The sequence below is a fragment of the Trichosurus vulpecula genome, chromosome 5 (assembly GCF_011100635.1).
Source record: "Trichosurus vulpecula isolate mTriVul1 chromosome 5, mTriVul1.pri, whole genome shotgun sequence".
Lineage (NCBI taxonomy): Eukaryota > Metazoa > Chordata > Mammalia > Diprotodontia > Phalangeridae > Trichosurus > Trichosurus vulpecula.
This window is the reverse complement of record NC_050577.1, coordinates 271,979,925-272,004,917: the sequence shown is the minus strand read 5'-3', so window position 1 is coordinate 272,004,917 and position 24,993 is coordinate 271,979,925. Positions and strand designations below refer to the sequence as shown.

The following is a 24,993-nucleotide window of genomic DNA, read 5'->3' as shown; positions in this document are numbered from 1 at the left end:
GCAGTCACCCGGGGGTAGAGGGGATTGTCCCATATGAGTGAGCACATACAATGGTTTGTAGGATTATGGAATTATAGCAGGCAGCACTAGAATGTTAAGAGTTGAAAAGGTGCCTGGCACATAGTAGGCACTTAATAAATGTTTGTTGACTTGAGTTGGAAGGAACCTTAGAGGTCTATCTAATTCTAATTGGCTTTTTACAGATGGGAAGAGTGAGGCCAAAATGATTGGCATGAAAAACTATAGGAACCAAGGTACTTAACTAGAAGGAGGGAGGGAGGAAGAGCAAGCATTTATTAAGTGCCTACTGTGTGATAAGCAATTTGCAATGCTTTTTCTCAGAGGAAAAAATATGAGGAAGGGTGAAGAAGGGGTGCATGATACCTGTATTCAACTATGAGTGGGCTGCCATATGGAAAAAGAATTGGATTTGTTTTATTTGACTCCAACATAGAACAACTAGCCACACAGGGTAGAAATTACAGGAAGGCAAACTGTCTTCCCATCACCACCACCACCCCACTCCCACCCTAGTTAAGAACTTTCTAATGTTCTGAGCTGCTCCCCAGGGGAATGGGCTATTTCAGGAGGACAAGCTCTGCCGATGGAGGCTGGAGGACTTGACAGGGAGGCTGTGGGCAAGATCCTTGTACCAGGAAGGAAGCTGGACCAAGTGACCTATTTCCAGTGTCCCTCAGCCCTAGTCCCAGCTGACACACCAATGCTCAACGATTCATAGTGGACTGTTGGAGCCCAGGATGGAGTCAAGGTCACCGTGGGACTGCCTTACCCGGTAGGTGGGCGCCTAGAAGAACACCAGGCCTCATGGCACAGTCTCCTCATTTGGGGCAGAAGCCACACAAAACCAGAGAGGGAACAAGTCACTCCACAGACCCCCTTCCTCTGGCTCTTTGGTCCTGAGCCCAGCTTGCTGCCCTTCTACAACTTCTGCCTGAGCCTCAGTGTCCTCATCTGTAAAATGGGGGGGGGGGGGGAGTGTTGAAGTAGATTCTGATTTCTATGGTTTTGCTCCAGCTCTAACATCTATGCCTTTACACTACTTCCCACACCCACTATGCACACATGGGCCTTCACAAATCTCATCTACACACATACACAGAGGCCTTTACATACATGTTGTACACATGCACATCAAGAGGCCTTCAATCTATCATGCATGCATACACAAAACCATCCACACATCTGCAATCTTCCATCCAGCAGAGAAGCCCATAAGCACTCACACACGTACACAATCACACAACCACAACTGCAAACAGATATACAACCCCACACTCAAATTTACCAATAGTAATACACTCTCATACAGCAATAATAAATGCAAACCTTGCCTCCCCCCTTAATTAGCAAAGGAAAGTCCCTCATGCATAGATACCCCACCCCATTCCTCCCAAACTCCTCTGCAAATAATCAAGCCTAACCTCTCCCCCACTCGTAGGCCCAGAGCACAGGCCCTGCCTGTCCTGCCCCATCCTGCCCACTCTACCCTGCCCAGGCCTGTCTGGGCGGGTTCCTGACACCACCCTGCCACCCTCCTCCCCAGAGCCAGCTCAGCAGGCAGCCTGGGTGGAGGAGAGCTGGGCGGGCCGCTTTGAATGCCAGGCCTGCCACTCCAATAAGTCCCACCCGTCTCCCCCCAATCCCCAGGCCCTGCCACCTCAGCATTATGGGCCCCTCCCTAAGCCCCAGGGAGCCCCCACCTAAACCGGGGGAACCCAGCCAGCTTCTCTTCCAGTTTGGGCCAGTGAGGAATAGGGCAAAATGAGCAGAGGGGCAGAGCCCAGGGGGACAATGATGGCCTGAAGCAGATCCGGAATGGGAGAGGGGGCAGTTGCCCAGAGGGTCTGGAGGGGGAGAAATTCAAAAGAACTTGGGTGAAAGAACACAGGCTAAGAGCAAGGGTATAGGAGACATTTGGAGAAGCATGTGGGGCAGACTTCCCTCAAACCCCACCTACTCCTTCAACTCAACAAACTTATTTTTACATTTCTTCCATTTATGTATCTTTTTTCTTTCTGTTCTCTCTTCCTCTGACAGAATTGAGTTCCCCCTCAGACTGGCCCATAGTTGAAAAGCAACTGCTTCAGAGCCTAGCTGTGATGATGCCCAGAGTTGCTTCTGCCTGAGGCCTGGAAGCCCACAACGCCAAGTAGGCCTTGCCCTCATCTCAGCCCCAGTCCCCTCATGGAGTTCAAAAGTAAAAGAGCCAAAAGGACCACCACAGCCCTACTTCCTTCAGTGGGTAGGCTTGGCTCAGGCCTCTTATCTCTACCCCTCGAGGGGAGCAAGTCACTTAACCCAGACCTCTCCACAGACCCTCCGGTCCTGAGCCCAGCTGGCTGCCCCTCCCCAAGAGTTTTAACGAGCTGGATTTCCCAGGGGTGATTCAGTATGGAGGGTTCAGAGGGATAACACCACCACTGAGGACAACCCCACCATGGGTGCAGTTGAACTAAGATGGGGCAACTAATTCCTCAGAAAACCTCAGCATTATGGGCTTCTCAGGGGTTGGGAGTGGAGGCAGCCTTGACAAACAAATTTTACATCTGCAGGAAATCGGGGGCAAATCTGCTCTTAGTTTCAGTATACTTTCAAAGCCAGGTTCTGGGATGGTAGTAACTGTGAGGAAGAAGCAGTAATTATACCTTCCTGGGGGGAAATGCAAGCCCTAACATATGTTAGCACCATGGGGCAAGGTGCCATCTTCCTTGTGCTTGGTTCCAGTCCTGCCAACAGGAACATGCCACACTTCCCACTCTCTACTCAGTGCTGGATGACCAGACCTCCTGATCCATAGAGCTAAAGCTAAAAGAGACTGTAGAGGTCATCTGGTCCAACTCTTTCATTTTACAAATAAGGAAACTGAGGCCTGAAGAAATTAAATTGTTTGTCCAAGGTCACACAGAGGTAGGATTTTAACCCAGGACCTCCAACCCCAAATCAAGTGTCCCTGAAGTCTGGACACAAGCAAAAATGCATATTTGGAATATTAACAGACCTTAGCCCCCTTGACTTCTTTTTCTGGAGTATTCTAAAGGAGAAGGTGTACTCAACGAAAATCACAGATGCAACACACTTGATTGAATGCATAAAGAGTGAATGTGCTAAAATTGACGGCAATGCAGAGTTATTGAATCGACGTGAATCTTGCAAAGCGCATCAACCTTTGCAATATGATGGAAATCATATTGAAGACATTACTTGTTAATATTCCAATTAAATAAAATGTTGCTGAAAATCTCATTCATTTCATCTCTTGAAAATGTGCATTTTTGCCTATGTGTCCAGACTTTAGGAACACCCTGTATACCATACTGTCTGACAAACCTACACACCAAGGACACAGATGAACACCGCTATCTCTCAGAAGCACCATCAGGCCTACCCTCTTCACACACCCATCTGAGCATTATCATTTACACAATCCTTGTTGCTCAAACATAATTACACAAACTTATACTTGTCACATCACATTTTCGTTCAGTCATTTTCAGTTGTATCTGATTTTTTGTGACCCTGTTTGGGGTTTTCTTGGCAAAGATCCTGAAGTGATTTGCCATTTCCCTCTCCAGATCATTTTACATGTGAGGAAACTGAGGCAAACAAGGTTAAGTGACTTGCCCAGGGTCACACAGCTAGTAGGTGTCTGAGGCCAGACTTGAACTAAAGAAGATAAGTGTTCCTGACTCCAGGCCCAGCACTCTATCCTTGCGCTGCCTTGCTGCCTCACACGTGTCACATAAGATGTGAATATAGAAATAATTAAAAACACACTAGATCTGGATCCCAAGCAGACATGAGCTTTGCCCAACTGATTCCCCTATCAGGGGCATAAGCCAGCATCCTGCTCCGGCTGACAAATTAGAGACCAAGACTAGGCATTGCCTTCAGGGAAAGAAAAGCACTTTTACCTCCCACTAGTGGGCACAGGTTTTGGTGGGATTAAGAGATCTGGCAAAAGGACATCATGTGCATAGATGGACCAGAAGCCATAATATCCCAGGGAGATAAGTAAGACTTTAGAAACAGGGCCAGATTGGGCCCAGAGGAAGCAGAGTCCTCAGAGGCTGACATAGGCAGGGACATGCTGGAGCCAGATCTAACCAGCTTGCAAGAAGCTGTTAAATTTTCAGTGTGAGTATCTGCACCTCAGAAATCTGCAATACTACAATTCAGGGCTTGATTGGTTGTTTTGTTGACTGTCTAGACTCAAGAAAGTGTTAATAATGAAGGTTAAATTTATAAGTATATGCACAAGCACACCCCTGTAATGCTCTAAAGGATTGTTTGAGCTCAGCTGGAGTGTAAGAGAAGGCTCAGAGAACGGTCATCCCCGGACTGGGGGCCTAGTGATCTTAGGCTAATGATGACAAACAACAACTGCCCATTTGAGCCTCACAACACCCATGGGCACGAGTCCTGCGAAGGCATAGAAGATTAGCGGACCTGAGAGGGCAGAGGCATCAGGACCAACTGACCCCAGCCCTGGACTCGGGAGCCCCATTCTTTTCATCACATAAACTAGCTGGAGGAGCTGGGTGCAGCCAGGGTACCTGCCCAGCCCAGCCCTCTGGAAGGGCCTAGATCAGAGCAGGCAGACACAGGTACTAGGCCAGGATCCTGGAGCCACTAGAGGAAGAAAATAACTCTTCCAGACAGGCAGGCAGGCAGGCAGGCAGGCAGGCAGACGAAGAGACTTTGAGCTCAGGCCCTGCCAAAGTCCAGTTCTCCTCCAGCGCTGAATGTGCATGGTTGTGTGTCTTTCATGCATGTGCATCTGCTTTTGTCAATGCCTGTGCCTGTGTATTAGTGTATGTGTCCTTGTGTATGTCCAAGCTGTCTGTCTGGGTGCCCCTCTCTGTAAGAAAAATGTCAGAGGGAATTCATAAAGGACAGAACTTGGGAAAAGCCCAGCCCTAGGAGTGGCCCTTCTGGTGAGTCAGAGCCACAAGGCTGGACTTAGAGGTCCCTGGCCAGAGTATATTGTATAGAGATGCCCAGCTTAAGCCAGGAAGTGGGGGGGAAGACCGGAGGAGGGAAAAAAGTCAGAGGGAGAGGACACTGGTGAGAGAGAAGCTAGAATTGGGGCATGGGAGGAACTAGGGGATAGAAACAGGGGCTACAGGACATTTGGGGAGAGGGCTGCAAGACACTGGAGAAGAGGACTCTTCGGGGAGAAGAGTCAAAACGCACCCTGGAGGAGAGAGATGAGATAAGAGGGCACTGGGGGAGAGGGACAGAAGCTTGGGAACATTGAAGGATAGGATAGGGGATAGGGGACCTTGGGAGAGTGAAACACACTGGGAAAAAAAAAAAGAAACAAGAGATGGGGGCACCAGAGGAGAGAGACAGGGGCTGAGTCAGTACAGAAGATAGGCAAGGGCTGGAGGATACTGAGGTAAAGGGCAGAGGCTGGGAGACCCTGAAATGGAAGGCAGAGGCTAGTGGACACTGGGGGAAAGGGTGAGGCCGGAGACACTGGGGAAGAGGAACAGGGAGAGAGTCACTAGGAAAATGGGTAAGGGATGGAAGACACCGTGGGGAGAGGGATGGTGTCTGGAGGGCTTTGGGGGAGTGGGGCAGAGGCACGTTAGGGAAAAGGACAAGAGATGAGGGGATATTAAGGGAAAGGGACAGTGGCTGGGGGGCTTTGGGGGAACAGGGCAGAGGCATGTTGGGGAAAAGGACAAGAGATGAGGGGACATTAAGGGAAAGGGACAGTGGCTGAAGATAGCCAAGAGCTGAGGGACACTGGGGAGAGATGGGAGGGGGCTGGAGAGGAGGGTGTCCTGGGAGAGCAGGACAAAGGCTAAGGGGGCACTAGAATAGAGGGACAGGGGCTGGGAATATTAGAAAAGAGGAACAAAAGATGGGACACTGAGGGAGAGAAACCAGGGCTGAGGGGACATTAGGGAAGAAGGGACAGTGGAGGAGAGGGATGAGGGGAAAGGGACAAGAGATGAGGGGAGACTGAAGGATAGGAGACTGAGGATGCTGCAGGAAGGGGGCAAGCATTGGGGGGGAAAAATAAGAGATGAGAAGACACCAAAGGAGAGGGAGAAGATCTGAGAAACACTGGATGAAGAGACACGAGGAATGAAAGGGCACTGGGTGAGGACAGGGATCTCTATGGGAGATGGATGGAGGCTGAGGAATATTGGGAAAGAGGGGTCATGGAGCACACAGAAAGGGGGCAGATTGGGGAGAGGATAATGGAGGAAGAAGGCAGAAGTTTGTGGGAGGCCACTAGGATAAGGGCTCAGAAAGAACACTCTGGGAAAGAAGCATTATGGAGAGTCCGGGGCCAGAGGACAATAGGGAAGAGGAGCAAGAGTTATGGGGAGATACTGGAGAGGACCAAGGCAAGATCAAAAGGGCTTCAATAACTGACATGGAAAATGTCAGCATTGGCTGCATTTTCTCCATAGCAACAGGGATGCTACATGTGTAGCATTATACTACGCAAACAGCGCCATTCAACTTAGGATTGCAGGAGCCTTGCACTGGCTAAGGAAGACTTTTAGGGCACAGGGCTGGCTGTGAAGAATCTCAAGAACAGATCTGGATCTCCACTCCTCTGCTACCCCCTAGTGGCCAGGCAGTGCTGCTCCAGTGCCTGCTTCCCCTGAGCTGTCAGATCTGACCTAAACTTCTTCAAAGCCAATGTCCCCATCCTTGACCCTGTCTTGATCCTTAAGTTAGAACCCAAACGATCCTGCTTCAAAGTCCCCATCTTTGACCCTGTTTTGATCCTTAAGTTAGAACCCAAACGATCCTGCTTCAAAGTCCCCATCCTTGACCCTGTCTTGATCCTTTAGGTAGAACCCAAACAATCCTTCTTCAAAGCCACCGTCCTTGACCCTGTCTTGATCCTTTAGGTAGAACCCAAACAATCCTTCTTCAAAGCCACCATCCTTGACCCTTTCTTGATCTCTTAGTTGGAACCCAAAATATTGCCTGGCTGACTAACACCAAAAGGGACTTGGGTAGAGCCAGTGCTCTGCAATCTAGGCTTCTTTAGGTAATGTCATCCATTCCTCTTCTCCACCTCATGCCTTAACACACATCTTAGATTATCTTGGTCTTCAGTATCTTTAGAAGGTAAAAGAAGAAGTGGAATTAAATTCTGCAATCTCTCATTCCAATTGGGACATCCTTCCTTCAGTCACAGTGAATAAAGGGATGAAGACAAATGTTGAATAAAAAGATTCACACTTTTTATCTCAACTCCAAAGCCAACTACGTCACTACAGAGAAGTCACTTTGTCTTTGTTTCCTCATCTGCGAGATGGGATAATAATGCCACAACTCCCACCCTCATAGTAGGAAACTTCAGGACACAGATTGATACTCATTTACTCTAATTTCCAAATGCCTCAATCTACCCAACTCCCTACTCATTAGGGTAGTCTTCACGATCCGGTGACACTGACCTCCTTGCTGTTCATCTAACAAGGCACCACATCATCCCAGCTCCATGCCTTATCACGGACCACCCCCCATCACTACACTGCTTTCCCTTCTCACCTCCAGTTCCTCGTGTTCCTGACTCCCTTCAGGACTCAGTTCAAATGCCACCCTCTGAAAGGAGGCCATCCTCAGTCCCACCACCACCAAGTCCCTTCTCTCTAAGATGCATTTCATTTACACTGTATATATCTTGTATGTGTGTGATTATTTGTGTGTTTACCCCCCATTAGAATGTGAGATCCTTGAGAGTACCTTTCTTTGGGTCCCCGATACTTGACACAGTGTCTGGCACATAGTAGTCATTTAATAAAAAGCTGTTGGCTCTCTCTCATCTCCTGTCCCAAAAGATGGCCTTGAGGAAGGTGAAAACGCAAAGGAGCTCTCATGCTGCAGTGATGTTATGTGGTGTTGTCCAATTGTTTTCCGGTTACATCTGCCTCTTCATGAGCCATTTGGGGTTTTCTTGGCATAGTTTGCCATTTCCTTCACCAGCTAATTTTACATATGAGGAAACTGAGTCAAACAGAGTTAAGTGACTTGCCCAGGGTTCAGATCTGAACTCAGGAAAGTGAATCTTCCTGACTCCAGACCCAGCATTTTATGCCCTGTGGCGCCACCTAGCTGCCCCCTGTCATGTGGCATCTCACATTATTAGACCAAAAACTTATCTTTCAATATCTTCTAAGGCAGGAACTGATTGCTATGAGATTGTAGCCTACCTCTTCTGCTAGTGAGCCCTGGGAGACAGGCTCAAGAGATCAGCATCATGCTTTCAGAACTACTCACCAAGAGTATGTCCCATTCATTCAGGAAAGAGTTCAACTACCAAGAAGGGGGAGCAATTGGGCTGATCCCTATGGAGCCTTAGGGAAAGGGTCACTCCTTTCTTCAAGATCCCAATTGTCTCTTGATTAAAGTATAAACTCCTGATCTTGTCATTCAAGGCCTTTCACAATATAGTTCCAACTTATCTTTTTAGCCTTATCTCTTTTTATTAGCCTATATCTGATCTACAATCTAGACAAACTAGACTTTATTCTATCTCCATTCTTGTCCTGATCTCCATTATTCTTCCTCGTTCTGTCCCCCATTTCTGCCATTGTTCCCCTATCCACATCCCCATTTGTTGAAGTCCCTCTTTTCTTCAAGGCCCAACTCAAATCCCTCTTCTCTGAAGCCTTCCCTGATTTTCGTATCTGCAGCCCTTAGGATAGTGTCTTGCACATAGTAGGCAATTTTTTTATTTAAATTTTATTTTTATCTTCAGTTCCACATTGCACCCCTTCCCCCACCCATTGAGAAAGTAATATGATACCCTTTATATATCTATAATCATGCAAAGCATATTTCTGAATTGGCCATGTTCCAAAAACAAAGCAAGAAAAATAAAGGGGGAAAATATGCTTCAATCTGTACTTTGAGTCCATCAGTTCTATATCTGGAGAGAGCATTTTATATCCTGAGTCCTTTGGAGTTGTGGTGTATCATTGTATTGATCAGAGCACATAGTAGTCAATTAATGAACTTTTTTTTAAAACAATCAATTGATTGATTTGGAATCTAAAGACCTGACTCTGCTATTTAGTATCTGTTTGACCTTGGACCCTTCCCCTCTTTGGAACGGTTTCCTTATCTGTAAAATGAGAAGTTTGGACTAGACAACCCCTAAGGTCCCTTTAAGCTCTTAATTCATGATGCTTTTAAAATAATATTTTATGTTCTCCTCAGTTATAAATAAAGACAATTTTTAACATTCATTTTTAAAATTTTTTGAGTTCCAAATTTTCTCTTCCCCTTCTTCATCTCCCCCCTCCTGAGAGAGTAAACAATTCTATGTAGGTTATACTTTTCAATCATGCAAAACATATTACCATATTAGTCATGTTATGAAAGAAGACACAGACCCAAAGAGGGAAAAAAAAAACACGAAAAAATACAAAAAGTGAAAAATCATATGTCTCAATCTGCCTTCAGACTCTACCAGTTCTTCCTCTGGAGGCAGATAGCTTTTTTCCTCCTAAGTCCTTTGGAATTGTTAAAATCTATGATCCTTTCAGTAGGTTTTTCTCCAAGATCCCTTCCAGTACTAAATTACTATGCTCTTATATATGGAAGTAAAGAGTGGTCCAGCCCATCTCTGGGAACCTGTAGAACTGAGACTCTGTCACCCAAGAGGCCACAAGGTGGCGCAGGAGTCCAGGTCAGGTTGCTCACTCTCTAAGTGCCTACAATGGGGGCAGTTGTCTCCAAATGCCACAATTCTGTCCTCTTTCTCAGAAGCTCACAGACTTCTAGTACAAGGGGAGGGAGGATATAGAAAAGGAGACATAAAGGAGAAATGGAGGGAGGGGAGAGGGAGGTGGGAGTTCCATTGGTTTCCTAGATTCAGGAGAACTGAAAGCAGTGACATTTTTTTGAAAGTTCTGGACTTTCCCACTTGGAGTCAGGGGACCTGAATTCAAATGCCAGCTCTGATAATTATTACCTCTGTAACCTTAAGCAAATCACAACCTCTCTGGGCCTCAGTTTGCTCTTTCTTAAAAATAAGGGAGTTGGACTAGACCGTCTTTGAGGTTCCTTCCTCAATTGGGACAGCTAAGTCACATCATGGATAGAGCCTAGGACTTGAAGTAAAGCCTACCTCAGACACTTGGCTGTGTGACCCTGGGGAAGTCTTTTAACTTCTCTGTGCCTCAGTTTCCTAAACTGGAAAATGTAAAATTATTGCACTTACTTCACAGGAGGTTATTTTGAGGATCAAATGAGTTCATATACATAAAGCACTTTGCAAACATTAAATCACTATACAAATGTTAGCTATGGGCAGGTTGGTGCCACAGTGGATTGAGTGCTAGGCCTGGAGTTGGGAAGACCTAAGTTCAAATCCAGCCTCAGCTATTTACTAACTGTGTGACACTGGGCAAGTCACTTAACCCAGGGGTGGGGAAGCTGTGGCCTCGAGGTCACATGTGGCCCTCTAGGTCCTCAAGTGCCACCCTTTGACTGAATCCAAACTTCACAGAACAATAAAAGGATTTGTTTTGTAAAACTTGGACTCAGTCAAAAGGCTGCACCGAAGGACCTAGAAGGCCTCATGTGACCTCCAAGCTTCAGGTTCTCTACCCCTGACTTAACCTCTGCCTCCGTTTCCTGAATTATAAAATGGGGAATCATAATAGCACCTACTTTCCGGGGTTGTTGTGAGGATCTAATGAAATAATATTTGTAAAGTGCTTAGCACAGTGACTGGCACATCGTAGGCACTTAATAAATGTTTCCTTCCCTCCAGCTCTAAATCTATCATGAGTTTAATTATCAATTCTATATTGATGATTCCCAAATCAATATAACTTATTATTTTGATCTGGTCTCTCTACTGAGTTTTAGTCCCTTATTATCAGCTCCCTATTGGACTTTTCAAACTGGATGGTTCCCCACCTTTTTTTTTTTTTTTACATTTTTACATCTCAAATTCAAAATGTCAAAAATAGAACTTTTTAATTTTTCCCCCAAATCCACATTCTTCCAAGCTTATCCCTCTTTCTAGTGAGGGCACCATTATCTTCACAGTCACCCAAGTTTGCAACCTTCTTGTTATCTTTAACTCTTCACCCTCCCTCCCCCACATATCTAATCAGTTGTCGAAGCTCACTGTTTTTACCTCCACAACATCTCCCATCTGCTCCCTTCTTTGTATCCACATAGCTACCACCCTAGTTCGGACTTTCATCAGTCGAGACTGGACTACTGCAACAACTGGTATCCCTACCTAAATTCTCTGCCCTCTCCTCCATACAAAGTGATTGTCCTAAAGTGCTGGTCTTACTATGTCATTCCCCCACTCAAACAATCTCCGGTGGCTCCCTATTACCTCAAGGGAAAAATATGAATTCCTCTGTTTGGCATTTAAACTATTCACAACCTGACCCTACTCTACTTTATAACACATTCCTCTCCTTTGTGCGCTGTACGGACCAGTCAAAATGGCCTCCTTACCTTTCCTCATGTACAACATTCCACCTCCTCTCTCTCTGCCCCTTTAGGGGAAGTAGTCCTGTGCCTGGAATGTACTCCCTTTTCACATTGGCTTTATAGAACCCTTGGTTTCCTTTGCAACACTGGTCTCCCCTACCACAAAAGATGTTGGGACAGAGATGGTGAAGAACCACAGGACATAAAGACTTAGCAGGCTAGAATGTGCCTAGACACACAGGAGAGCCCCCAAGTTTCTGGTTCCAATGGCCTTGAAGAGAACTTACACCAAAATTTTTTTGTTTGTTTTTTTTTCTTGGAAAAAGGAAGGCAGGACAATTGGGGTTAAGTGACTTGCCCAAGGTCACACAGCTAGTAAGTGTGTCAAGTGCCTGTTGCTGGATTTGAACTCAGATCCTCCTGATTCTACCACCTAGCTGCCCTTACACCAAGGTTTTAGAGGATCATAAGGATGGAGAGAAGAATAAATAAAGGAGGCCACACCATTTTCCATACTTCTCTTAACAAGCCCAGCAAGGAACAAACCATCACCATTTCTAACTTAGCATCAAATGGCACCCCTGCATTAACAACTATACCACACTTTACCTTCAAGCCTCAGCTCAGGTTCTACATAAAGCTTTGCCTGATTCCCCTAAATAGCAACTGCCTTCTCCCTGAAATACATTTTAAAATATTAGCTCCCTGAGGGCAGGGACTTTTATTTTTGTCTTTGTATTTCCAGCAGCTATCACATTTGGCTGGCATATAGCTCAGTAAATTTTTGTTGATTGATACAGCAAAGGAGTCAAGATGGAGAGATTAGATAAGAGGTAGGAAGAAAAGTTAAGCGGGAGAAGCCAGGAGCACAGGGTCTCAAAAGCTGAGGGAAGAGGAAGATTTCAAGAGGAGGGGGCGGTGGTTAACAATATCAGAAGCTGCAGAAAGGTCAAGAAAAATGAAGCCTGGTGGGGGAAAGGCCATTAGATTTAGAAGTTAAGTAGATGCTTATAATTTAGCAAAAGTCTTTTAAGTCAAGTTGTGGTTTCTGAAGCCAGGTTATAAAGGGCTTAAGAAGTGAACGGGAGGTGAGGAAATGAAGAATTTAATTTTTTTCTAGGAGTTAAACCATGAAAAGGTAAAGAGATAAATGACAATACTTTAGCAGAATAGCAATAACACTGTCAAGGTTTTTTAAAGAATGGGAAAGGCCTAAGCAAATCTATAGGCAGCCATAATAAGCCAATAGATAAAACTTGTTTAAGATGACAGAGAGAAAAGTAATGATTAATGAGGCGAACTCAAGGGAACAGACAGAAGGAAATCTCATCCATTCACAAAGGATGGGCTAGAAGGGACCTTGGAGTGACCTCTGAGTCTAGTCCAAACCCCTCATTTTACAGAATAAAACTGAGAGTCTGAAAGATTGAGTGTTTCCCTCGAGGACACACAGGGAGTAAGGGCAATTCCAGGATTCAAAACAAGGTGTGCTTTTTCCGTAGCCCCACATGGACTGTCCTTGTTTCAGCTGCCACCAATATGAAGATGATGCACATATCTAATTTCTAACCTTGACCTTTTCACTAAGGTCCAGATTCCCATTTCCTTCCACTACCCACCTGATGCCCCACCGGTCCAGATTCCCATTTCCTTCCACTACCCACCTGATGCCCCGCCGGTCCAGATTCACATTTTCTTTCACTACCTACCTGACGTTCCACTGGTCCAGATTCACATTTCCTTCCACTACCCACCTGATGCCCTGCCGGTCCAGATTCACATTTTCTTTCACTATCCACCTGATGTCCCGCTGGTCCAAATTCACATTTCCTTCCACTACCCACCTGATGCCCCACTGGTACCTCAAATTCAGTATATCCAAAACAGAGTTCATCATCTTCCCCCAAAAAATCAAAACCTGCCCCTGACTGCCATTTCTGTCATTGTTACCACTTTCGTCCCAGTCTCCTGGGCTCATTTAATCAGTCGACAAGCATCTATCGAACAATTACTGTGTGTCAGACGTAATCAGGAAGATTCGTCTTCCTGAGTTCAAATCTGGCCTGGGTAAGTCGCTTGACCCTGTTTGCCTCAGTTCCTCATCTGTAAAATGAGCTGGAGAAGGAAATGGCAAACATTCCAGTGTATTTGTCAAGAAAACCCCCAATGGGGTCACAAAGAGTAGGCCATGAATGAAATGACTGAAAACAAATGCGTCAGGCACTACGCTAAGCACTCAGAGCCGTGTTTGAATCTTCCCATCCTTTCTTCTCAGGTCCAACTATTTGCCAAGTCCTGTCTTTTCTTCTTTTTCAACAATTTTCACATTTATTTCTTTCTTCCCAATCCTGCTATTTTTAATGGGTTTCCATTAGGAGATCTAGTCTCTCCTCCCTATCCTACAATCTGCTACCAGATCTGCCTTCCCACAGGTCTGATCAGCTTCAACATCTATAAAACAAAGGGGTTGGACCCCATGGCCCCTTCTATCTCTGACATTCTACATTTATCTAATAAAGTATGTCACTTTCCTTCTCAAAAGCTTTCAGTGGCTACCCAAAGCTACCAAGTTAAGCCCAGATTCCTTAGGGTGGTGTTCAAGGTCCTCCTCAAATCTGTCCTCAGATTTACACCTTTCCAGATTGATATCTCACAAATCTCCAAGACTTCCTACCAAAGTGTAGAGGGCCTATGGTGGTATCACTCCCTTGCCAATGATATCACAGTTCCTTCAAATGCAAAATTTTGTTCTCCTGTATTTATGCTACATTCCTATTACATGGTTTCACATTCAGGCATTTATTCAACAAATATTTATTAAGCACTTACTGTGTAATAGTGCAATATTGTGTACTCTACTTAGGTGCTGGGGAAGGTAGAAAATTTGGCCAAGATACAGGACCTGTCCTCCTAAAGATCACATCTTAGACAACTCCAAAAAAACTCCTGATGGAAAATGATATCCACAGCCAGAGAAAGAATTATGGAGTCTGAATACAGATCGAAGCATACTATCTGCTCTCTTTTTTGTTCTGTTTCTTCTTTCTCGTGGGTCATTCTATTGGTTATAATTCTTCTTTGCAACATGACTAATGTGAAAATGTTTAATGTGAATGTATATGTAGAGCCTATATTGGATTGCATGCCATCTTGGGAAGGGGGGAGGGGGTAGAGGAAGGAGGGGGAGAAAATTTGGAACTCAAAAGCTCGTGGAACTGAATGTTGCAAACTAAAAATAAATAAAGTGGAAAAAAGATCACATCTTAGTAGGGAGATAAGACACAAACATCGATAAATATAATATTCAACATTATATGATACATAAGTGAGGGACGTGTATATGAAAGGGAAGGTCCTCACCCACTAGAAGATCTGAGACATACATGAGTTTGTATTTATATTTATATTTTATTATTAGTGTTTTATGTTTTTACCATCTTACTTCACTTCGGAGGAGCTGGAAATATGCACACAAGTAAGGCAGCTTGGTCAATGGGTAGATGACCTGTGGGTTCCCTCAAACAAATGCCCCTTTCTTCAACCACTGGACTTACCCTACTCAACTCCTCAGAGTTTCTCTCAGGAAGAGTGACCATCTAGATACCAAGGGCCCTCTTGAATGGCCTAAAGGACTCCCTGAACAAAGAAATGTGGATAAAACCCCCAATTATAAAGATATAGTGCCTGAGATTGGGAGGTTTGAGGGGAGGGGTAAAAGAAGAGTTAAATTTCTTGCCAAGAGAAGCATAAGCCCAACCCTCCAGCTGACTCAAGAGAATAGTGTGGCTGCCTCATATCCAGAATTATGTAGCCTCTATAGGAAAATGGAAAATTAATACCCAATTTATATAATCTCTCCATGTGCCCCGAGCCTTCTTCCCAGCTCAATCTGAACACCAAGAAGGTGGGGAAAGCCTTGTGAGGGTCTCCTGAGTAGTTCCTACTCTATCCCCTCCACTCTCAGCACAGGGTTACTTCTGGTTAAAAGTAAAGTGGTTCTGAATCTCTCAGTAAGGTTCTGTGATCAAGACAGAGGGAATATAAAAGAGCACATTTAACCACCAGGTGGCACTGATAGCCAGTCATTAGAGAGTCCCATGCTCACACAGGGGTGGGGAACTTGTGGCCTCCAGGCCACATGTGGCCTTCTAGGTCCTTGGGTACAGCCTTTTGACTGAATCCAAGTTTTACAGAACAAATCCTTTTACTAAGGAGATTTGTTCTGTGAAGTTTGGATTCAGTTAAAGGGCAGCACTTGCGGACCTAGAGGGCCATATATGGCCTAGAGGCTGCAAGTTCCCCACCCCTACAAGGTTCGTCTAGGACATGCTCCTTCTAGTTACTAAAAAGTTAGTATCTTTCTTTTGGCTCTTCACTGGCAGAGAGATATGCACTCACTCCTAGTCAAAGGATATGTGGTCTTGCGGATTCACCCAATCAAAATTAGCCCTGAGCCCCCACCCACCGGCTCACCACACCTTCTTTTAACCTGGCTAGTGTTCAAAGCATATTAGTCATGTGACCTCGGCATGATGGCATCAACTTTAGAAAGCTATTGATAAGCATGTTTGGATACTGCATGCCGAATTTACCCTTAGCAGAGAATCAATAAGCAAATAAACAGTACCTAATCACTAGAGAACAATGCATAACAAAATGAGATATCTACTTAGCAATCCCAGCCTCCTTTTCTCCTAAATCCTGGAAGACCTCAGACAATTCCAACACAGGGAAAGCTTGAGTGTGTTTATTTCCCCATGGCCACGTACCTTCAAGAGGGCAAAGGCAAAAGCAGTCCACTCAGTGCTCGGTTCTCTCCACCCACCTCCCAAGGCTCTGGAGGAATTCTACTTCCTAAGATTTTTGGCACAGAAATGGATTGGTATCTCAACCCCAGGCATGTAGCTTGGAATGGAGTACCTATTGGAATTCAGGAGGGTTAGTTGTTTCCCTTATCTTAGCAGTCTGGTTACTGGCAAGGGCCATCAATTCCTAGCCTCACTCAGCCCTTCCAAAAGCGTAATGAATGGACTCAGCAGCCAGTTCCATCAAGGGAAAAAACAAATATTTATGAAGTGCTTACTGTGTGCCAGGCACTATTCTAAGTGCCTTACAAATATCTCATTTGACCCTCACAAGAATCCTGAGAGATAGGTGCTTAACAGCACCTATGGTCCTCATTTTACAGCAGAAGGAGCTGAGACAGGCAAAGGTTAAGTGCCTTCCCCAGAGTCACACAGCTACTAAGTATCTGAGACTGGATTCAAACTCAGGTCTTCCTGATGCCAGGTGCAGTGCTCTATCAGGACTACCTAATTGTCCCCATTTTGATCTTGCAGCCAGCCTTTCTCTGCTGCCCCTCTTCCTCTCACATCCTTGGATGCTCCTAGAAGCAGCTGCTCACAGAAGACTCACAGGATCATAGACTGAGAGCTGGAAGGGAGGCGCCCCCTTTATCTTTTAAAGAAATGTTTAGTAGTTACATGAATAGAGTGCCAGACCTGGAGTCAGGTAGTCCTGAGTTCAAATCCAGCCTCAGACACTGACTAGCTGTATGACCCTGGTGAGCCACTTGATCCCTGTCTGACCCAGTTTTCTCAACTGTAAAATATTAATAGCACCTGCTTCCCAGGGTTGTTGTGAAGACAAAATGAGACTGTATTTGGAAAGTGCTTTGAAGCCCTTAAAACACTATAGAAATGCTAGTTGTTGTTGTATACTAAATAAACATCATGAAGAACAAACATTTGTGTATACAAAAATTTAAAATAGTTATCTACAAAATGGTAAACTTTGCTGTGTAGGGTGTTCTTTTAAGTACATATTAATTTAATGTCTTTAATGAACAAAAATCCATTTTCTCTCCCACTTCAGCCCATTGCAAAAATAAAAGAAAAACAGAACCCTTTTAACAATATATATGAACTTTAACAAACTAACAAAACCCCTTCCTATTGTGAGTACCGTATCTACTATAGGTTTTTTGCATTTTGATGTTGCTTTCTAATGAGATCCTTTTATATGACTCTTCTTTATTTTTTTCTATGAATGGATCATTAATTTTATTTGCACACTTGCTAAAAAAAAAATCAAAGAACCTTCTATTTACACATACAGTCCTGCAGCCACTCCCTAAAATAGGAACATAAATCCTCTGCCCCAGTGTTTACGGTAATTCATATGTTTGCAACTTTAAACAGGTATGACCCTCTTTAAACAGATTCCATTTCTGTTCCTTTTTTCATATTATTCTCTCCCTGACCCAATTTAGACTGCATCTCCTTTTCTCCATCCATCCAAACACCTTTAAATTTTACTTGAAAGAGGGCAGTGGGGGGAAAGGATGGGGCAATTAGATCAGAAAATGACTATAATACAAACACAAAATATATTTATAAGACTTATCTCAAAGTAAAATAGTTGAAAAGAAGCTGGTCCATCCCTCTTTAAGGTAGGACTGCAAAAAGAATCCTCTTGGTCTGGCAGCAGAATGTGTCTTTCTTCAGGTTTGGGAATCACTGTTATGATAGTAGATTGGCCGCCATTGTTCAAGTGGGATGGGGTAGGGGTCGAGAGGGGCAGGGTGTTAAGGCATGTCTTAGGTTTGGGTGGGATTTACAATCCTCACTGAGCTGGTTCTTGGCATTGCACCACAAAGACGGGCATTGTGGTACAGTTTTACCAGCACTGGCAGTTTACTATGCTGGGAATCAATCCCTTCCTAATCAACCTAAGTTCCAAGTGGCACACCCAAAGCTCCTTCTGGGAGAGACTGTCTTCACCCTCTTTCTATCTAGGAGGGCAGCTGCTATGCCTCCTCCCTCTGTACCCAGAGTTCTTCCTTTTACTGATGGTCACATTTGCTCAGCTAGCCACTATGATCCCAATGTCCCACTCAAATTTTACCATTTGGTCTGGCCATGTCTCCGTGATGGTGTGCAGGGGAGAACCAGCCACCCTGGGCTCTGCCCAGAACGTAGAATATAATTCTCTAATGTAGACTGGTCATGAGGCATGTTGCGCCATAGGGGGCAGCATAGATCTAAATCTATTTCTTTTAAGAATTTCACCTAGGTGAAGAATTCAACTTTATAGGGCTGGATATGCACAACTCCCCATCTTAGCTATCTAAAAAGAGACAAAAGGAGACAAGATGGGACCCATCTGGAGGCTCTGATTTAACTGGCTTTGCAAAAATAAGCCTTCTATAAACTCCCCATGGCAATGGAACTCTACAAAGAAGATCTCCAATTTGGCTCCATCTGACCACATCCTCAATAGCCATTGTTCCAGGTTATAGTTTAAACTTCGGCAGCCTCCCAAGATCCTTAGTGGCCAAAGCCTTTCCACTCTCCAACCCCTCTGTGAAGAAAATCACACTATGGGGTGTAGTAATAAACTAAGACCAAGGCTTTCTTAACACTGGTAACAGTTCCCAATTCCTAGCCTTATTCCTACCTCCATTTTCTTCCCCTTCTAGCCCTGAGGTCAGCAGAATCTAACTTATTTCTAGAGAAACCCCTGGGTCCTTGTCCCCATCACCTGCTTTGCCCCCTTTTAGTTCTGCTGTTCTGTCCATTAGCTGCCGCCGTGACTTCAGAGAAGAGTCCTTAAAAACTCTGGCTCCAGTTGCTGAATGAGCACAAACAGTTTACTTTCATTTTCCTTCAGCTGATGATTCAGATTTTTTTTACCTTTTAATATTTTTCCCAATTACATGTAAAAACAATTTTTGACATTTGTTTTTTTGTAAAATTTTGAATTCCAAATTCTCTCCTTCCATCCCTTCCGTCTCCCCTTCCTGAGAATGCATGCAATTTCATGTAGGTTTTACATGTGCAATCATGCAAAATATGTTTCCATGTTAGTCATGTTGTGAAAGAAAACACATACAGTAAACACACACAAAAAAAGTAAAAAATGGTATGCTTCAGTCTGCATTCAGACTCCATCAGTTCTTTCTCTGGAGGTGGACAGCATTTTTCACTATAAGTCCTTCAGAATTGTCTTAGATCTTTGTATTGCTGAGAATAGCTATTCTCATTCACAGTTGATCATCATATAATATTGCTGCTACTGTATATACTATTCTCATGGATCTGCTCACTTTGCTTTGCATCTGTTCATGCAAGTCTTTCAAGGTTTTTCTGAAAGCATCCTGCTCATCATTTTTTATAGCACAGTAGTATTCCATCATATTCATATACCACGACTTATTCAGCCATTTCCCAAATGATGGGCATCCCCTCAATTTCTAATTCTTTCTGTCACAAAAAGAGCTGCTATAAATATTTTTGCACATATAGGTCCTTTTCCTTTTTTTTAATCTCTTTGGGATACAGACCTAGTAGTGATCCAGATTTTTTTTTAAGACCGTTAACAATTATCAGAAAATAGTTCCTCTCATGTAAGCATACATAAGACTAGCCCCATTAAATCATTGAAGACCCTCTCTCTGCCCCAATAGGAAAGCTTGACCCCAGCAGCTACACAGTGATGGCTTTAATGAGGTCATCCTTTCACATGAGGCTGGGTTTCCTCTACATGGTCTTTCCCTCACTTCAACCATGATAATCATGAGTCCATTCTGATCCATATCTATTGCCAATTGCTGTAAGCCAGGAATGACTTAGGCTGGTCTGGTGGTTCTAGTGCAGGATCGCAACAAAATAAAATGTTTGCAGATCATCTAATAGCTAACAAAAGGACATTTACTTAGCCTTATAGAAAGGATATTCAGTAAGGACGTAGTACTGGTTCAGGTAGATATATTCCCCCTAGAGGTATATTGGCCCACAAAGCATTGGTACAATCATAGAGTCTAAAGGGCACTGAGACCTGGTTGACCTTTTTATAATCCATCAGATAGCCAAGTCACTGTATCAGGTCAATCAAGTACAGCTTTTCCTTTTAGGGAAAAGGTAGCTCAACCTACATTGCAGAGCATAATAGATCTCACTCTTACCATAGTTACGTGATTTGGGGGATATAGTTCCAAATTGCTTTCCAATTCACAGTTCCAACAACAGTGCATTAGTGTGCCTGTCCTGCCACAACCCTTCAAATACCTGCCGTTTTCCTCTTTTGGTGATCTTTACCAATCTGAAGGGTGTGAGGCGGAACCTCAGAGTTGTTTTCCTTTGCATCTCTCTTTTCTTAGTGAATTGGAGCATCTTCCGGTATGGTTGCTAATATCTTGCATTTCTTCATTTGAAAATCGTATCCTTTGACTACTTTCCATACAGAAAAAAATAAATAAATAATCTCAACTCAATAATTAACCGGCATGGAAGTGTAATATATCATCTATCCACCAGTTAGAACTGTACTCGAGCTACGAGTCAATAGGCAGAGCCTGTCTGGGCCTCCCTTGGCATAATTCTGAAGAGGGCTCACTGAGCCTTCAAGCTCTTGGCCTACTCCCTTTCCACCATCCCTACCTCGACACTGCTCCTAGTGGACTCAGTGGACTATGGCCCCTGGATTCAATATAATCAAAACAGGCATTCTTAACCCTTTTTGTATGTATCATAGTGGCAGGCTGATAAAACCTATAGACCCCTTATCAGAATAAGATTGTAAATGCATAAAATAAAATTCATAAGATGATTAGAGAAACCAAAGGTTTCCCATCCAAGTTCACACACACACACACACACACACACACACACACACACAGAAATAAACAGGCCCCAGATTAAGAACATTTGATATCGGGGTATGATATGAAATATGTCCGGAGACTATTAAAATACAGAAATACAGAAACTTTTATGATTCTTGGCTGGGGAATTTCCTGTTCTCAGCCAATGCTCGATGATTCACAAGCAATCAACTTTTCTGTAGCTTTATTAAACACAGTCAAGTAAAAAAAGCAAAAGAATTGCCAAACATTCTGCTCTCACACAGTGCTTCACTCATTCGTCTCCAAACCTCCTCCTAGTTGCCCTCTCATTTCTATTGGATCCCACATCACCTTCTCTCATAGGTAATAGAAAGGACTAATCAAGAGGATTAAGTGCCTGGGACCTCTCGGAGTCATGGACTACAAGCACAGGAAAGTAGGACAAGAAAAAGAAGGAAGGAGGGCTGGAGGTTCCAAATGGCCTCCCAACTTCTCATCACCTGCTGAAGTTTCCAGAAACTGTTCTGGTTCTTGATATTATCTGGACTCACTTCCATGTACACTAGTTCCTATTTATCTGCTTTGGTTCCCAGGCCAATCCTGGTCTCCTTCCTCCACCCCTGGCCCTGAAGATAGGAAAACAAGTAGCGGACAAAAGCCACCAGAAGACTTAGAGCTCCTGGTCTGACTACCATCTCTTTCCCTGCCCCAATATCTAAATGGCTGCTGGGAAGTCTCTCTAGAGCTGCAGGAATATGGTCTCAGGGCCCCAAAGTCAGTTCCCCAAAGTCACCTAGAAGTCAGATGTCCCTGCTTCACCCCACAGCAGCCACATACTTCCATTCCTTTGAACGATGAGAAAGGAAGAGTCCAAATCTCAGAAGCAAAGAGGAGGAAAAAGAAAAGTATCCAATCTCCTATCACGGGATAACAGCTTTGTCACAGCTATGTCTTCCGGAGTCCTTGCTACTCTAGATCAAGCAGTAACCCCTATGTCACTCCTCAAAGGGCTGGAAAATGGCAACAGTCAGGGAGACCTGACTCCTCATGAGAGGGAAGGACAGCCATTCTATCACCGAAGAGCAAACAAGGGATTCTAGAAGAGTCACCTGGCTGGGAGCTATGGGTACCTATTAGGCACAAATGAAATATGGACACTATAAAACTGTGAGCACACAACTTCTCATTATTCAAGCCGCATTCTTTATTGGAGATAAATAAAGATCAAAATGACAATGCTTTAGATTCTGGCATATGGATCCTTAGGCCCCTTCAAATAACTCTGCCAATTGGGAACCATTGGTCTAGGTAAGCTAAGCCCAACCAGCTTTGGTGGTATGATTATCAAAGAATTAAGAAACCCCATTATCGAGGGGCAGCTAGATGGCACAGTGAGTAGAGCACCAGCCCTGAAATCAGGAGGTCCTGGGTTCAAATCCGGCCTCAGACACTTGACACAGTTACTAGCCGTGTGACCTTGGGCAAGTCCCTTAACCCCAGTTGCCCTGCCTTCCCCCCTCAAAAACAAACAAACAAACAAACAAAAAAGAAATCCTCTTCTCTCCTCGGATTCAAGGTGTATTATCAATCACACAGTAAGGGTTCAAAAATATTAACTGAATACACGAATGAATGAGCATCTTTCTAGAAAGTTCCTTCTTATATCCAGCTCATCCTACATTCCCTTTCACCAAAGACTGTGCCTCGCTCCACTCCACCCCTAGAGACCCTACCCTTTGACCTTACCCTACCACAAAATTGACGGCCTAGGGTAGAGGGAAATGGCTTGTGACTGGCCAGCCCTGAGCAAATACTGAGGATGTAGAAACCCTCCCAAGTGAGGGGCATGTTCAGTTTCCTCCTGATCCTCAGGCAGTGCCAAATACAGTCAGGTGGTTAGTTTAGTGGGGTGCGGGCAAAGAAAGTAAATGTTTTTGTTTCTCCGAATTTCCTAAATAAGGAGAAATACGTCTCTCCCATCATTCCCTGGCTGTCCTTCCTCTCAAGTCTTAACTTTCCTTCTCTAGCTCCTGATGGGACAGGCCAAAGCGGCAATAATGGAGGAGAATGAATGACAGATTCAAGGGAAAACAGAAAACAAAAGCTCCCTTGTTCATACCTCCCTCTCCTATAGAAGAGAAGGAAGAACTAGTACAAAGGAGGAGAGTCAAGTTAAGAATTTGCCCCACAGGTCTGGAATGCAAAGGGGAGTGAATGAGGTCATATGATCATAGATTTAAAGACGGCTGAGATCAGAGGGGTCATTTTAGGAAACTGAGGCTCTGAGCAGCAAACTGATTTGCAGGTGACGGCTAGGCAGGAAAACTGGAGCCAAGCTGTGGACAGCACACAACACAGGAAGCTAGTGGCAGGGTTTGGTTTCCAAATCCTCTTCTCTCTCCTCTGTATCAAAGCTGCAAGACTGGACTCTCATATGTAGGGCCCAGGAACACCCACTCCACCCAGCTTCCAGACAAATCAACCTGTCACATCTATCAATGTTTGAGAATTGTTTTAGATGGTATAGCAAGTCTATTTGTTTACTGGGAGAGGAGAGAGGAGTGGCCCACAGTGGCAAATAATCAGCAGAAGTTAGGGAGGAACTTAATAAGGTTTTATGGAGACCACTCTGGAGGCCTGTTATGGAGACCTGTGTCCACAAAGCCTGGCCAATTGGCCTTCCAACAAAACATTTTTAAAATGCAAACACTGCTAGGAGGGGTCACATTTTAAAAGTTACAATCCAAAACCTTAATAAAAATGAGCTGACTACATGGAGGGGCAGGTCAAGTTAGAGGTAGAAGGGAAGTGATTGGAAGAATAACTGAAGAGACCGATGGGGAGACAATTTCACCTAAGGTGGTTCACCTGGATTCACCTAGGGCATCCACTCCAAGGAGGCTGATCACTGCCCGAAGCAGAACTCAATGATGGCTATTTCACATCTGTAGCCAATCGCCATCCACCATTCCCACTTGGCCAGTCATTCCAATCACACATTACAGAAAAACCTCACAAAGACATGCTAAACACCACTTGACTAAGTACTGGCCTACCCACAATATAAACACAGACACACCCACACAGATGGATGGGCTCCAAATTCAACAATTATTTAATAGTTTAAAAGTAAGAATAAAGGCTGTAGGTTCCAGAAGTTCTGCGGAACCCCGAGCCGCTTCCTGGGCAGCGTTGTCCACAACGGCTTGGGACGCTACGTGCAGCAGCTGCAACGCCTCAGCCTCAGGGTCAGCAGTGACTCGCCAGCGTCCAGCGGCGCCCGGGAGTTTGTGGAACAGCATGTGACAGACTTTGCACGGAGGAACCCGGGGGTCGTGCTCTACGTGACCGCCAAGAAATGCCACATGCCGCAGCTGGTGGCGGAATACCTGAACAGCTCAGTCGAGGAGGTAGCCACCGGTAATGAGACGGCGGAGGAGATTGCTGCTGATCCAGAAGCTGGCCCACCAGTCGGGCCTAGAAGTGATTCGTATTCCGAAACCCTACCACAGGTACAACCCGAGCATCCAGGGCCAGTGGCACCCCTTTACCAACAGCGCCCCCCCGCCCCGGCTGGGCAAGGCAGGCATTGCCGATGGCCGTGACTGCAGACGCCAATAAAACCTATTTATTCTTTAAAAAAAAAAAAAAGAGTAAAGGCTATAGACACCAATGGTCATAAAAACTAGTTGGTCCTGGTCAGTGAAATGGACAAGAGTCAGTGAAATGGACAAGGAAGTAACAGAAACAACTGCACCTAATAACCCAGAGTTCATTAAATGCAAGGACACATATTACTTGAGGAAGAACTCCCTATTCTACAAGAGCTGTTAGGAAAACTGGAAACCAGTTTAGCAGAAATTAGGCTCAGAACATCTTACACCATATACAACAATAAACTAAAA

The 24,993-nt window shown here is 44.6% G+C and overlaps 1 pseudogene; it reads left to right on the top strand.

The window, feature by feature from the left end:
* Positions 1-21,503: 21,503 nt before the first annotated feature.
* On the top strand, positions 21,504-24,709 carry LOC118851322 (annotated as a pseudogene).
* The last annotated feature ends 284 nt before the right edge of the window (positions 24,710-24,993 follow it).